The sequence below is a fragment of the Epinephelus lanceolatus genome, chromosome 13, assembly GCF_041903045.1.
Source record: "Epinephelus lanceolatus isolate andai-2023 chromosome 13, ASM4190304v1, whole genome shotgun sequence".
NCBI classification, from domain to species: domain Eukaryota; kingdom Metazoa; phylum Chordata; class Actinopteri; order Perciformes; family Serranidae; genus Epinephelus; species Epinephelus lanceolatus.
The window spans coordinates 14,281,170-14,298,417 of record NC_135746.1 but is presented as its reverse complement, the minus strand read 5'-3'; the positions used below and the strand labels follow the sequence as shown (position 1 = coordinate 14,298,417).

Sequence of the window (17,248 nt, the reverse complement as noted above, 5' to 3'; positions counted from 1 at the left end):
CTCTGGTATTGTTGCTTGCAGCTCTCTTGACAACTGGTCTTCCAAATAACTTTACACTAGACACTGTGTTTCCTGGGGATCTGAGCTATACATCTGCCAGGACAGAGGCAGTCTCTGGTTAGAGTATGTGCGTCATTTGGGTGCAAAAGCTCACACAAACATTTTATGGCCTCAATGAAGTCTAAGCCAGGCTATTTCCAATGTGTTTTCATCTCTACTCGTCATATTTGGAAGCTGGAAGCAGCCTTTTGCATTGTTTCTTGACGCAGAAGGGTAGGCGGTAAGTTTAGGCAGCAATACTACTTGGTTAGGGTTAGGTAAAGATTGTGATTAATGTTAGTCATGGCAGTTGATTCAGGAGACTAACCACTCATAACTTGACGCTGACTTCCAGTTTCACATGGGACACAAACACCGGTCTAGTGGGATCAAGTCCTATGCTTGTTGGACCCATACACTTCACCTCCCACTCGTCCAAGCAGACCTTTGCGCTCTTTATATACTACACTTGACCATCTAATAATGACATGGATGGGTTTACATTTGAGTTGCTTAAAAACCCAATGCACCATCGTTTTTATTGGACCCCCTACAGACTGTTTTTGCTTAAGATCAGGAACAACGCTGACTGTTTGAAGTGCTGCAGTTCTGAAGGGGCGCTTCTTCACCTACTCTGGGAGCGTCCCATGATTCAGAACTATTGGATAATGTTTCACGGACGAATAAAATCATTACCCAGACTAACTTGGAGTTCTGCCCGAGGCTGTATGTTCTCAGTGACCCACAAATCTCACATCTCACTGTGGAGCCTGGGAGTTTATTCAGACCAGTATAATGATGGGTAAGCAAATTATAATAAGACACTGGAGGAAACCAGGGGAGTCCTCTCTTAAGGAATGGTTCACAGAGTTGGCAAAAGTTGCATCATATGAACAAATCTCTTTCAGTTCTGAGGACAGGGTGGAGAAATATGTGGTGAAGTGGGGAGGCTACTTGGAGCACATGGTTGGTATGGACGTATCTTGAAGTGAATCGCACGCAATGTGCATGGTGCTCTGCTGCACGCTTTTTGAGTGTCTGAGAGCTAATCAGCTGCTCAAAGATCAGAGTGGATAGTGGTGCATATGTATGTGCGACATAAAGAACTTTTTTTTTAAAGAATCACTCGTTTATTTTACATTTTTATTTTATTATTTTATTTAGTTATTGTGTTTTTCTGACACTTCTTTATGCCTCTCTCACTCTTTATGTTAGAAAAAACGGAAAAAGTTCAATAAAATCTTAATGAAAAAAAAACAAAAACCCAGTGCATCTTTTAGAGACGCTAAAGGGCACCCCTGACGTCATTATAGTGATACAGGTGAAACTGCCCAAGCAGCTTATTTTTCCACCCTGGAAGAGAAGCCAGGCTGCTATTTCTAAGAACAAACGTTTTTATTCCAAAATTTTGTACAGTGTAACATCTCTGGTCTCTTTCTTCATCTGTTCTTGAATGTTCTGTAGTGAGTGATGGAAGATTGCCAATAGGGGTCCCCTCTCAATACACTACACAATGTGTACTTTTGGCGGTAGTAACGCACTCCTAAAAGGTATGTCCTGTCTATCTACACCTCAAGGAGAAAGTACACTCCTTCGAAGACAGCAATGTGCACATTTTGGACAGGGAAGACAGATGGTTTGAAAGAGGTGTAAAAGAAGCCATCTATGTGAAATTGGAAAAGCCATCTCTCAATAGAGGAGGAGGTCTGCGACACCACCTATGCCCCACCTATAATGCTGTCCTTTCATCCTTGCCCAGGAGGTTTAACAACTTAACCTCTAAAAACAACGGTCGTTCACAAATGGCCTCATGTGACTCTAACGACTCCAGTGACAACCGTTGCAGCAGGAGTTTCAACGACTGTCGTTGACACACCATTGGAGCACTTCCTTGGTTCCTCAGCAACACACCCACCAAGTGTGAAGGTGATCAGATGAACAAGTGTTGAGAAAATTGAGGAACAGACAGACGGACAGATTTAATTTACATGAATCATTTTGATTGTCAAAGGTTCGTCTTTGATTTCAGGTGTCTCGGTTCGGTGTCAGCAGTGATGTAGACATTCAGGGAGCTGAGCCAGAGGGCAGAGAAGATTGATTTTCCCAGTCCATCTACCCTCTAACCCTATGACCCATGGTCATGAGCTTTGGGTAGTGACCGAAAGAATGAGATTACAGATACAAGGAGCTGAAGTGAGCTTCCTCCATAGGGCGGCTGGGCTCAGCCTTAGAGATAGGGTGAGGAGCTCAGACATTTGGAGGGAGCTCGGAGTGGAGCTGCTGAAAGTCCAAGTTTATGGTGGATGGGTCCAACAGACACTGAATTTTCAGAGACTGTATGTAAACGGTAAATTTCCTGTGAAAATGGAAGTGTATTTTGAAAAAAGACAACGCATGTAACTGGCAGAACTTGACACGGCGTCCCAGAACGTCAACAACCAAGGGTACCTTGCACGTCGTATCTGGATGTGAAAAGTCCATGACCGAACGTCGATATGTGACGAGGTCGGAGTGAGAATGTGTTGCCAACTGACATCTACTGCATGCGATACGTCAACTATGAATAAGTACCTCATACAACCCCACTTCAAAAATCCAAACTATCCCTTTAATATTTTAATAACGTCACTTTATTGCTATTTAACTAATTTTTAACCTTATTCATTACAGCATTGATAGAAATGTTGTAAACTGTATTTCCTTGTATTTGTACAATGACAATAAAGATATTCTACCACTTCTCAACAAGTGCAAAGAGGAGAAACAATTACAGTGACCAGCTCTTTAATACAACACTCATGTAGGTTTAAGAAAGGCTTAAAAATCCCATCCAGTTCTTTGTTATGTCTTCTCACACTGAGCTCTGGAGTTGATGTCAGGCTGCACATTACACCTAAATGTCAGGTCAGGACTCAGGTCAGCGCTAAGTGCGGCTGGTGCTCCTGTGAGTTGCTCTCCAGTTTATTAATCCCACATCTCCTCCATCTGTCTAAAGACAACCTACTGAATAATAAACCAGCTCTTCTGTATACATGAAAACAGAGTTGTGTTTATGCATTGAGAAACTACTGGTAGAAATCTGTTTCAGTAATGAATTTAATTGGCTTCTGTATTCTGCACGACTTTCCAACTGAACTGCTCGCTCCAGTTTGCTGTTTTGATCTAATGACTCTACTTAATTTTAAAACATGCTTTGGTATGTGCAGACAGTAGCGTGCTGATATAGAGTACGTGCATATTTGATGCAATAGGTTTCATACCACGGAGTGAGTGAACAGTTTCCAGATGACCTGAATAACATGTCCTGCTACTGTATCATGCATATTTCATGTTGTGGCACCGCACTCAGATATGCTGTGTGATTCTCTGCTTCAGCAGAGAATGTGGTGCAGCCAAAGAGTTGTTGAGTGTTGAGATAATTAGTCGACCTCCCTTCTGCTCTTCCCAAATCCCAGGATGTTGTTTGTGGCTGTGAACTGTGTCGGCAAACTGTGTAACAACACACCAGGGGGGGGCTGTACTGTTGTCACAAAGATGCATCATGTGATTTATTCTTGCATAATGTCTCCTGGAGACTGAGCGATTGTGTTTTTTAGGTGTCATGAACTGAAAAACAAAAGTTGAATACAGTGCAGTATCAACCTATATGCATGTGCATATGAAATATTCTGAGTATCAGTTCAGGTCAAAAGAATATTTTGCAGGGAGCACACAATGTGTAGCGCACCGTTGTCTCAGTGCTGTTATTAGGAGAGCCTAGGTGTAGCTTCTTACTCAGCAAAGACAGCTTGACATCTCTTTGAAGTATTACACAGTAATTGTGTCTAAGGGGACCACCTACCTAGTTAGATTTGACTGCTCAAGGCGTCCATGCTTTGAAAATTCTGTTCTTTTTTTTTTCTCTCTCCTGTGCGAAACAGTTTGACAGTGCAGTGGCAGCAGGTAACATTTTACACAGCTTCATGTCTTTGTTCGGGAATGATTTATATACAGTCAGGTCCATAATTATTTGGACAATGATACAGTTGTCGTCATTTTGGCTCTGTACACCACCACAATGGGTTTTAAATGAAACAATGAATACCTGCTTAAAGTGCAGACTCTCAGCTTTCATTTAAGGCTTTTTTCAAAAATGTAGTATGAACCGTGTAGGAATGACAACCATTTCTTCACACAGTCCCCCGACTTTAAGGGCTCATAAGTATTTGGACAAACTAACATAATCATCAATTAAACAGTCAGTTTTAATACTTGGTTGCAAATCCTTTACAGTCAATGACTGCCTGAAGTGTTGGACACATAGGCATCATCAGATGCTGGGTTTCTTCCCTGGTGATGCTCTGCCAGCCCTTTACTGCAGCCGTCTGCACTTCCTGCATGTGTTTTGGGTGTTTTGCCCTCAGTTTTGGCTTCAGCAAGAGAAACGCATGCTCAGTTGGATTCAGGTCAGATAATATGACTTGGCCATTGCAGAACATTCCACTTCTTTGCTTTAAAAATGTCTTTGGTTGCTTTTGCAATATGCTTCAGGTCAATGTCCATCTGCACTGTGAAGCATCGTCCAATGAGTTTTGAAGCGTTTGGTTGAATCTGAGCAGGTAATGGTGCCCCAAACACTTCAGCTTTCATCCTGCTGCTCTTGTAAGCAAGACAAGATTTCACTAGAATAAATACAGAGGGTTTATCACAAGATGCAAACCATTGGTTAGCCTTAAAAATGGAAGGCCAGATTAGAGTTTGTCAAAAACCATCTAAAAAGCCTGTACAGTTGTGGAACAGCATACTATGGACAGATAAAACAAAGATCAACTACCAGAATGATGGGAAGACAAGAGAAGGAAGAAGGGAAGGAACTGCTCATGATCCAAAGCACACCACCTCATCAGTGAAGCATGGTGGAGGTACTGTTATGTCATGGCCATGTATGGCTGCCAGTGGAACTGGTTCTCTTGTATTTATTGATGATGTGACTGCTGACAAGAGCAGCAGGATGAAAGCTGAAGTGTTTGGGGCTACATTATCTGCACAGATTAAACCAAATGCTTCAAAACTCATTGGACGATGCTTCACAGTGCAGTTGGACAATGACCTGAAGCATACTGCAAAAGCAACCAAAGATATTTTTAAGGCAAAGAAATGGAATGTTCTGCAATGGCCAAGTCATATCATCTGACCTGAATCCAATTGAGCATGCGTTTCTCTTGCTGAAGCCAAAACTGAGGGCAAAACACCCAAAACACAAGCAGGAAGTGCAGACAGCTACAGTAAAGGGCTGGCAGAGCATCACCAGGGAAGAAACCCAGCATCTGGTGATGCCTATGTGTCCAACACTTCAGGCAGTCATTGACTGTAAAGGATTTGCAACCAAGTATTAAAACTGACTGTTTAATTGATGATTATGTTAGTTTGTCCAAATACTTATGAGCCCTTAAAGTTGGGGGACTGTGTGAAGAAATGGTTGTCATTCCTACACGGTTCATACTACATTTTTGAAAAAAGCCTTAAATGAAAGCTGAGAGTCTGCACTTTAAGCAGGTATTCATTGTTTCATTTAAAACCCATTGTGGTGGTGTACAGAGCCAAAATGACGACAACTGTATCATTGTCCAAATAATTATGGACCTGACTGTATATGGATGTTTTTGTATTAACTGTGGCATCGCTGTTCATGCTAATGAATACAGCATGTTAATTTTCCCACTTTAATTGCAGCTCTCTGTCTGTAAGCAAAAAAGGATCACCTACAGTACAATGAATCTCACATCGTAAATCCCTTGTATTTCAAAGAGTGCCTCAACTATGGTTGAATAATATCTCAGTGAAATTCTTTTTAAGGTCTTCAAAAAATTGTTTACTTTGCCAATGTAGCATAGCACTGCTTAAATTAACCCTCTATGGTACACAGTATGATGCCAGTTGTAAGGTATCACAAGGGGAACTACACACACTTTCAAAATTCATATATGTTATTCCTATGGTCTATAACAGCTCAGATCAAAGATTCGTGACGAGATGAGTTGACACATGTAACTACTTGCACTGCACCATTCTGCAACGTTCTAAAAACCTGCCGGTTCACACCAATGCAACTAGATGAGATGGTGTATCATCACTATGCAACAGCTCTCTGTACTTCTGTTCTGATTTCCAGCTTCTCAGGCTTATTTTGTGGCTGAATATAATTTGTAGCTTCTTAAAATATGGATGAGGATAGTGATAGTGAGATACTGGCTACAGCTGCATTTGTAGTAGTGATGAAACGGCGAGAAACAGAAATAAAAAAAGCATCAGATGGACTGTATTCATAATAAATACACCACAATAACAACATACAGCGAGCAGCAGCAGCAGCGACACCAGCACACCAAGAGGATGGAAACAGAGGGCTCAGCAGGGATGACACGCATTTTGACTGGCTGTTGAAACAAACATGCTTTAAGTATTAAAACCAGCCGCCGGTGATTTGACCAGCTGAGTTGCAGGTGACACCATCAGCCGGCTTGAGTCGAGCTCAGACGGCCAGTTCACACAGCTGCAACTTTTCTCTGCAATGTTCTAACATGGTTTTGTCTCGTCACGAATCTTTGGTCTGAACTGGGCTTTCGTTAACATGAATAACTCTCTGCCAAATCCAAAAGCTAGAGTGCTAAAAGTCAAATTTGTATAAAATCTGGAGCTGCTCCGTAGACAGTGAATGGTGAAAGATGTTGTAGACCTGGGGGAATGTTCAGATTTTCTGTTTCACAACTGAGACTACAACAGAATACAACTCATTTGGGTAAAAATAGAAAACAAACAAAATCAGGCTCCTATTCATTGTCTATGGAGCAGCTCCAGACTTTATACCCAATGACATTATAAGTTTAAGACTTCTCTTGTTTCTGGCTTTGAGTGAGAGCAGCTCATGTTCGTAAATACTGATTGAACCACTGGAATAAATGCATTTAAGTGTCAGCATATTTCTGCAAACTCTACGTAAACAATTCATGAAACCAAACTATCATTACCCTCTTCAAAACCAAGTATTGGATTTTATTCCAGTGTTTGAGTTCCTGACAGGCTGTATGTTGACACAATTAGCTGGGTTGCTGCTGGGTTGCTCGCAGCTTGTTGTCTTCCTCACAGCTAAGTTCTAATTGATTGCTATTTCTAACCTCCTCGTCTTTGGAGAGTCACGTAATAATATTGTATTCATTCTGTAAATGGAGGAAAGATGTGTGCAAAATATAAGCACAGTCTACTCTGCAGAGAGGACTGCACTGTTACAGTCGATGATACACTGTCATAGCCTGAACTTTACTGCAACTAACAAGATTAAACTTACCCAGGTTTAATTGTACAGATAAAAAGACAATTATACTGACCTAGAAACACCTATAAACCCTTAAAAACAATACCAAAAAATGTCATGGTGGGAAATTTATAAATGCATGGTATAACTTGAGGCATCATTTGCATTTTAACAATTTCCCATTACTTAACTGGAAAATAAAGTACATTAACAATTAAAAAATAAACTTTTCTCATCCATTATTGTGAGTTGATTTGTTTCCAGACTATAAATGACAGAAAAAGATGTTTTGAGGCCATTTTTGTGGCAGAGATGATAGTACTGAATCATGTAAGGAAGGCCCCTTGAATGGGACACAGCATGGCCTCTGGAGAGTCATGTGACAATACAAACAGCGCAACTAGTGTCCTTAAAACGCCTGGCTATTTTTTTAAGCACTGCATCATATTGGGATGCACTGTGTGAGTGGGAACAGCCAAAAAAGGTTATGTTACCTGAACTGTGTTACCTGGCAACACAACAGTACCACAGAGGGTAAATTAATGGAATACACCTGAACTGCTGACATACAACAAAAATCGATCTTAAAAAATCCCTGCTCCTCTGACCACAACATATCTCACTCTTAAAGGGCAGACAACACAGCACACAAACATAAAGTCTGATTAAAAGCTGTCTGTGGAACTAATGAAATTGAAATAGACTCTGGAATGACATATTGATCCTGTGGAGGAAAAAAAATCCACATCTAAATTCAAATTCTCTAACAACATGTGGTGTGTATCCTGCCAGGAAATGCTTTATATGAAATAAATTGATTCTGAATCTGGCTCAGGGCAGGTGTACATTCAGCGGCAATGCACTAATATGTAATCACATTATCAAAGAGAAATGCATTGCCGGAAAAAATAAAGAATGAATGTATTATTGATTCATGGGTATCATAGCTCTGGCTCTTGGGAAGGCCGGGGATATACCGCAAATCAATTTAGTTTCAATAGGAGGCACTTGGCTGTGACAAAGGATCTCTGAAATGGCTCTGTGATGCTGGAGCCAAGTGGATTAAAAAAGGCTTTTTAAAGGAACAATGGTCAGTGGCAAGATCCTGAACAAAAAACGTCACATTAAATTAGGGTGCATTAAGGTTTATGGCGGATGTAGTATGTTGCTATTTTTAGGAGACACTGTAAACATCCTTTCAGAGAGGACAAAAGCTTATAAGAGACAAGTTTCCAACCAGCATCAGCCTGCCACAGGATGACAGGATTCAAGTGTCCAGGGGTAACATTGCTGGTATCTTTGTAACAGTTTATACAGGATTGAAAACACAGATAAAATGTCAAACATTTAGCATTCGTACATGGTTTTATTCTACTCCTTGCATAGATAAACTCACCTGATGTGTGTGCATCCAAGTATTAGTTAAACTAATGTAGACACAGAGAATATTCTTAGTATCTCTGAGGTACCGTTCATTATGCGTTGCTAATGTTTTTGTAGTTTATTTCTGTAACTTTGAAGCTGCACGTTTCTTTTTTATGTTTTCTTTCTTACTGATTGCACCAGTGGTGTTATTTTCAGTGGTGGAAAGTAACTAAACACATTTACTCAAGTATTGCACTGTGAGTGGAAACCAAGCAGCAGCCTTTGGGGCTGTAAAATGAAGCCAACTTGGTGGTGCCAGAAATTGCAGCCATTCAGGCTGGCTCCAAAAGCGAGTCAGTCCCCATCCACCTTATTTTTCACGGAAACACGGAGGCAAAACAGAACGCAGCCAGCTTCCGTTTTTTTTTGCGACACTTCCGGTCCAGCACTCTTACCACTGTGTAAATGGGAATCGCCTTGTTGTTTCCCTTGCTGAGTTTAGCTATATATATGTATATATCACATTTTTCACGTCACTATATCACCGTTTAGACTAATCTGATGTTTGTAAAGTCTATAAACACAATGACTGAACAAACATTAGTATTTTCTCTGTGTGTAATTAATAACATGGTTATCGTAGATTAGCTGGGCTAACTGTTAGCTGTTAGTCGTTAGCCGTGTCTGTAATAACTCACTAAACTCACAAAGTGGCCCGTGAAAAAAATATTTTCTCCAGCGGATGTCTTAGATACAACATGATTGAGCTAATTGGAGTAGTTTCATGTCGTATCAGACAACGGGAGGCTTTTAACGGATGGCGATCCTGATGTTAGCTTTGCTGCTAGTGTTAACATTAGCTGTCCCTGTCAGCTGCAGCCACTGATGCTTTCTAGACATTGTGATTTCCCAAAACTGAATAAATACCACACATAGCAACACAAAACTGCTTTGCTAGCTCAATCATGTTGTAACGGCTGGATGGTTGATGTGTACATGCTGATTCAGGTGCTATCAGAGCCGATCCGCGCATCACTATGGCTTAATGATCAACTCAGTCAATTAAAACAACCCGTCCTGTGTTAGGAGTGTATGTCGCTGACAGAAAGAAAGAAAGAAAAGGGAAAAAAAGATAGAAAGCAGCGTACACCTCACATATTTATTTCTCACAGTTTCACACACGTTTGGCTGGCATGCAGAAGCACAGTCTGTGTGTCGAGGGTGCGAGCCGCAGCGTCAGCTGCTCAGGTAGAGAGGCTGTGTAGCCCGGTGTGTTTTTTCGCTGATTCGGTTCTGCAGGTTCTCTGCTGGTACACTGGAGACGGGGATCAAGCAGTTTGTCTCACTCGGGATAGATTGTGCTTTTTTGGTTCATAGTTTATGATTGACGTGCGATTTATTCGCGTTTAGAGGGAATAAATTTCCGTTATAACGGAAATGTGGGCACAGTTATCTAATGTTATACAAAATACACAGACTAACTAGCTAACTAACTGACTGACTAACATAAACAACTGAAAATTGAAAAAAACCTAGCTTGCACCATTAGCTCCGGTAAGGGAAAGCATGAGGGAAAGCGGCTGACCGGAAGTCACGCACAAAAAAACGGAAGTTGATCACTATTTACTTCCGTGTTTGAAAATAAGGTGGATAGACCCCCATGTTAAAATGTCCAACTTTACAATAGAAATAAAGATGTTTACAGCCTGGAACAAAACATGGTTTTGGTCTCAAAGCTAATTTCAACATTTATAACAATTGTACGAGGTGTGAATTTTTACCTATCTCATGCAATTACTTTTTATTAAGGCTTTAAGTTACATATATTTTTTAAGGGAGGGACTGTTTGAGTGACACGTTCTCTGTGAGGCAGCACTGCAGTATATGAGATACATCCACCCCTCCCTCCTTTACAGCTCCAACCTCTCATCCAAATATGGTCACATCTGGCGCCAAAAAATGAAATGGCGGCGGCCAAAATGCTGAACTTGATGCTTGAAAATGGCAGTCCACAAACCAATGGGTAACCTTACTGCAGCTACGTTCATTAGTTTATACGGTCTATGGTGGAAACAGACAACTTCTCAAACCCCCCTCCAGTTTTTCTAAGTGGTATTATTGTTTGCGCTGGTCGCAACATCAAAACTGTATCGTAAGGTTGCAGCAATAGTATAGAGTACATTCAGAGTATATCATGATATAAAAGATAAGATAAGATATACTTTATTGAAATTAAAATTTGAGTCATGCTATGTTAGTCTCGCTCACCAGACCTTTCTCAAGAAAAGAAAGGTCTGGCTGGGCCGACTCTCACTTTAAGATTGGAGAAAAAAAACGCCCCGGCTTTTTTTATTTCTTTCAACCAATCACAATCGTTCTGGGCGGTGCCACAGCAACAGTGCGCTTGCAAAAATATTGCCGGGGGGAAACAGGTTTCGGTGTAACACGCCCACAAAAATATCACCTACAGGACGCAAAACATGGCAGAAAAATGGCTACATCCCCGCAAGATCAAACACCACAAAAGTTAGTAAAGGACATGTTGCAAACTGCAACCGGAGGTGGTAGGGCGGGACTTCAGCGGGTGGCTTGTTCCGCCCAATGAGAGGCTGATCTATGCAGCGAACTTCTGCCCACTCAGACTATGCCATGTACATTTGTTTATCCACGATACTGAAAAAAAATGCAACTGGATGTTTATTGTAACAGTTTTCTCTCAGGAGAGACTTTTTACACACACTTCCATTAACAAAATGTGTTAAATTTTCGATTATAGTAATAAAATGTTTGTCCAACCAACAATTACTCTTCCATTTTGATTCCTTCAAGGCTTATTCTGACCGATAATAATACAACGTCTGTAATACCATGATATACCGTGAAACCACGGTATTTTATGAGACGGTTGTCGTACCATGGAAATCTGATACCTTTGCAACCCTACCATATTACTCTCCATTTTCTTCAGAGCTTAGCAACTTCCAACAATGCATTTTGTTTTCCACAATATTGTTGGTTTTACTACCATCTGCCATTTTCACTACTAGTTATAGAGTACTTGCACTGATATTTGGTAACTGGGGTTAGCTATCAGTAAGTACCAGAGAAACAAAAGTGCTGCCCCCTTCCTGTTTTGGTTGGGCAGTGGTTGATGTACCTCCTTGTGCTGTAAATCAAGACTTCATTTTCCCAGTGGATAGCACCCAGTGTCAGACAGAATTGTGTAGTGGAAGCGAGGCTTATAGGAAACCAATCTAAATGCAGATGGTTTCATTATTCTATAACCATTACATTGTTGAATCAACATTTACGTCATGATGATAAGTTAATGTAAAAATTTATGTATTTCCACTGTCCGTGCAATTTTCAGGAACTTGAGCATTACGTGAGTATTTCCATTTTCTGCTACTATATATTTGCCACTACATCTCAGTGGGAAATATTGTAATTTTTTTTCTCCATTATATTTGTCTGTCAGCTTTAGTTACTACTATTTTAAATTATGAATACAAAATATAAGAAACTAATAAATTATGATGTACTGTTATATATTAAACTACTCAGCAGTGGATTAAGTTGTTTAAAATGAGCTCCACTTTTAATTAACGTGTTCATCATCTCATAAAATTATAGTCAAACAATATATATTAGTCTAAAATGGGACATCTTGCATATTGAGCACTTCTACTTTTGGTATTTTAAATATATTTTGATGCTTGTAGTTTTAGTATTTCTACACTGTGGTGTTACTGCTTTTATGTTAGTACAGGATATGAGTACGTCTTCCACCCCTGGTAATTTAACATCATTAATCAGGGTACTTTGTCTTTGTAGCCATTCAGCGGGTCTTTATCTGACACTGGGGATAAAAATAAAATAAGTGCAATAGATTATCTATTAAAGGAGTATGAGTCACAGTGGCTTTGTCTGGTTTTCCCAGGTGATGGGTGCATACTGAGTGTCTCTTTGGCCCACAATAAATTTGCTGACAATATCAGAGTCAAAATTACAACCACACAGAGCCAAACATGAAAAAAGAGCCGAGTAATAAACTTAACCAGAGTTACAAGAAGAAACTTGATGTGATTGGACTTTGGAAGTGGGGCATGAGAAGTCAGCAGTAGATTTATGGAAAGCTGACACTGATTGCTTTTACAGTTACAAAAAACAAACTCCCACAAATGATCATCTCATCCACTGAATGGACTGTTTTTCTGACCCACTTGGATCACAAATCCTGATTAATGGTACACACTGAATCTTTTCCAAGACTCTTGAAAAAGTAGTGACCATAAGTCTTCTCATGCTCAGCACTTTATTCAGATATTGATGGTTCGTTACTAAAATCCATTGCTTTAAACATCAAATATAAGCACAGAAAATAATATCCTGAGTATTTAATTTAAAGCAACAAGAGAGCAGTGTGATGCCAGTGCCTGTATTAGCTTAATATACTGTGTTGAACTTGAGCCTGAATTAGTTTCTTTCTCTTTCGCCGATCTTGCCAGCTTAACTAATGGTACCAAACCTGAGTCAGCTGAAGAGAGACGTCTATGATCCGCTTGCATCAGCACTTCTTATATTTGCAACCTCTACCACACCATAAGATAACAAGGGAAGAAGACGGTTGAAGTATCAGGCCTGTTTCTAGACCAATGTCAAATACATGCTGCCATATTTTTTAGGTATACTATGCAGGATTTTGCTGAAAAAACAATGTATAGACTCGCACTGTCACATCAATCATCACTTTTGACCTACTAGAAGCTAATGGTGGTGTATTTATCTGGAGAGACTCCCTGTGCCTTTTAAAATTTTCTTCTTATTTTGCTGTGGTCAGGTTAATCCTGGGCGTGTAGCCCAGAGACGATAAGAACGTCAGGACTTTATAAAAAAAGTAGCAATCAGGTAGAAGTATGGCGACAAAACTTGTGTGAGAGTGAATCTGGTGTTGGCTTTCACTTTCACATTCACTGGTAAGCACCACTACAGATATGATTTATTAAAATTACCATAATATCAGTATCGTATAACCATTAATGCTATGATGTAAATAGACAAGCATGTTTTAGTGAATTCCATTCACATTTTGAGGGTGCTTTCAGACCTAGAGTTGTCTTGCTTTGGTCTGAATCAGGGACTAATTTTGTTACAAAGTTGTATAATTGCCTAGAGTTGGTTCGTGTTCTCTCAGCAACATTTACAAGCGGACCAGATCAAATGCCTTGTGTGAGAAAACTGCTCTTGATTGGTCAGAATTTCCATGCGGGAAAAATCCAGGAAATAAACCAAACGTTGAAGAAGAGTACACTTGCAAGATAAATGTGACACTTTCTAATGTCACAATGGAGGGACAACTACGCAGGTTGATTTTAGCGCTGCTCATCGTGGACTATATTGCTGTCATTGTTCATTTTAGTCAAAGCATACAGTTTGAAAACGAGGCACGGCTCCAACTAGAAAACAATGTTTTGATGCATTGGATGTGCTGAATGTGCATATTAAGGCAGTACAGGAGGAGGCGCACATTAATAATCCTCCAGGACTGTAACATGCTCATGTTTAACCCAAACAATGTGTCATGTGACTGCAGTTGGTTCGGATCCAGGTCGGAACACGATCTCACCACAAACGAACCGCACCAGAGGTTGCATCCGGATCACCTCTTCAAGAAGGTCTCAGTCCAGTTGCTTTGGTGCGCACCTGAGTGGATTGCTGTGTTCACACCTGCCTTAATGAACAGCACTTGAGTTTGATTGAACCGAACCAAACGGGGCAGGTGTGAAAGCACCCTGAGACAGTATGGCAGAGCTAATGTTACTCAACGCCATCAGCCTGTGTTTTGACAATATGCTTGAATGTTACTGTAGTGGCTAAACATTTTAACACTGTTTAGATAAAGCATTAGATCCTTTCTGTTAAACTAGGAACAGCCCTGAAATCACCAACACCAAACCAAAAATGAAACAAACAAAAATGATTTTACTCCTTTTCAGTAATGTTGTCAGACACTTATTATAAAATCTGAGCCCATCAGTGGCAAAAACAAGCACTTTTATTGGACATAGGTTGACTGTGTGACCATGCCCTGATTGAAAGCTGCAGCGGTCTCACACAGTGCTGGACCTGTTTCAAAAACTGCTGTTCCCATTTGTAACTTAGACACAATAAAATGAGAAAATAGGGTTCACATTGAAAAATGCCCTTTAACTCTGAATTTTTAAGTTTATCTAACGTGCAGAAAGCCACACAGCAACTCCTCTGCATAGTAGCCAATGCTTTGTTACTCCCTTCTGCATAAAAGGATGTGACGATTGGTGCGTGTTCCCATTTTCCTGCACTAAGAGTGAATGTACTTTGCTCAACTCATAATCACAGCTGAACAAATGCAGAGAGGATTTGCAAATGAGCTTCCTGTGAAATCTAGACTCTTACCAACTTCTTAGCAAATAGCCTTTTCTCACTCTTTCCTCATCTGTGCCGTAAGAAATTGAGAGCTACTGAACCTATTCTCTATTGGTCATGGTCTTCATATTTCCTCCAGCCCATGAGCCCAGACACTGAATCCAAAGTGCTTCAGAGTGTGTGTCAGAATCCTGATTAGGTACTCGGAGTGATACAGAGTTGCAGAAATGCAGCGGAGCCTGCCTGCAGCCATGCTTGAAGAGTCTGTCAATAATGAATTGGTCTGTAAGAGAAAATAAACCTGCATGGAGCCCCCTCAGAGACGCTCTGAGAGGAGGCTTCAGGTTACTTGCACTTATGTCGGCACTAGCCTTTACTGTACCTCATTTTCAGTGTCAGTGTGCCTAAAAGCATTCAACAGCCAGAATAGGCTTTAGAGCAACAGCAGGGAAAGTGTCTGTAATGGGTTGCTTCTGTCTGCGCCTCGGGAAAAAGGTCTGTGGCTCTACCATGTGCTGTAAAATTAAAAGCATTAGGTTATGTAACACAGCGAGATGAAACACTGTGAAAAGATTGCTGCTGTGACCTTAAAAATTATACTGCTCATTGACTGACTTTATAGCATCTTATTGACTCTGACTTCACAAAATGCCTGGCAATTAAATGATCATTTTGTTGATATTAACAAGTCCCATGAAGACACCTAAACGCATAATGAATTTATCTGTGTATTTATCTTGTCTGTGTATTCAAAGCTTAAACCTCTGTACCCTGAAACTGCATTATCATTCAAAAACTATTAAAAACACACAACAGAGCTACATCACTGCACTGGGCCAAATATATGCTTCTTCATTACAGTTAACATTTAAGTAGGAACAAATCCACAAGTGCATTTTTAAATTCTAATAACAAATGCCACTCACTGCAGCCTCATGTTCTACTTTTTGATATTTCTCAGCCATGCTAGCAGCATACTGTTCATTCAGTTCCATAATTGCTTATCCTGTTAGGGGTTGCGGGGGGGCTGGAGTCTATCCCGAATGACATTGGCCAAGAGGCAGGGTACAGGACAGGTCACCAGACTATCACAGGGCACAGGGCTGACACATAGAGACAGACAACCATTCACACTCACATTCACACCTACGGCCAATTTAGAGTCACCAATTAACCTGTATGTCTTTGGACTGAGGGGGGAAGCTGGAGTACCCACACTGACACGGGGAGAACATGCAAACTCCGCACAGACGGGCTCCCCGAACCCTTGAACCCCCTACCCCGGATTCAAACCAGAAGCCCTCTTGCTGTGAGATGACAATGCTGACCACTGCACCACCATGCCCCCACAGCATACTGTATCTCACAATATCTAAACAATTACTGCATGGATTGCCATGAAATTTGGCACTGACCGCATAAAAGCAGTCCCTCCAGAAAATCGCGATCTTGCGAGCGCAATAATTAACGCAAATTCAACGAAAGTCTGCGATATTTGTGGGGACTTTCAATTTTTCAAAAGTCCCACGTTTTTTAGCATTTCCCGGCCGATCGGAAGTCGTCACGCATTCAACGTAATTTGATATGTCACCAGACACATCATCAAATGCACTAATGGCATTGCAGTATGGAGAAACGCTCTGTACTGACATAAGAATTTGCACTGTTTAAATGCATACAATATGTGCTGAATGTATTAAAATGTTATGTTAACAGAAGATGTAGCTTACATGTTGTTTTACAGTCACATTGTCTGGTTTGAGAGCTACAACACTCACACAGGATTTTTTGCAACATTATTGGAGTCCATGTTTTGAAACTAGCTAATTAAATAAAACTAAAGAAGAGAAGTATATAAAACATTTGCAGCTATTTTTGTAATATTCAGTGTGAGTATTATAGCAAGTGATTACATGACTTATTTTTTTGGAGGTAGTAATTTAAAAAAAATCACATTTTCTTTCTCCTTTGGTCATTAGCTGCAATTTTTGTCATCTGCTGCAATTTCCCGCAAAAAAATCACATAAAAATGCTGCAATTTTCATTGCAAGTTTTGACAAAATTGACCGCAAATTCAAGGTTTTTTTGCCGCAAGATCCTGGAGGGACTGTAAAAGGAATAAAAGTAGAACCATCGTTCCTATTCAAA

The 17,248-nt window shown here is 40.4% G+C and overlaps 1 protein-coding gene across 1 annotated transcript in view; it reads right to left on the bottom strand.

The window, feature by feature from the left end:
• The window catches only part of fndc4a (fibronectin type III domain containing 4a), a 48,192-nt gene that overhangs the window by 12,661 nt on the left and 18,283 nt on the right, over window positions 1-17,248 (bottom strand). The window lies entirely within an intron of this gene.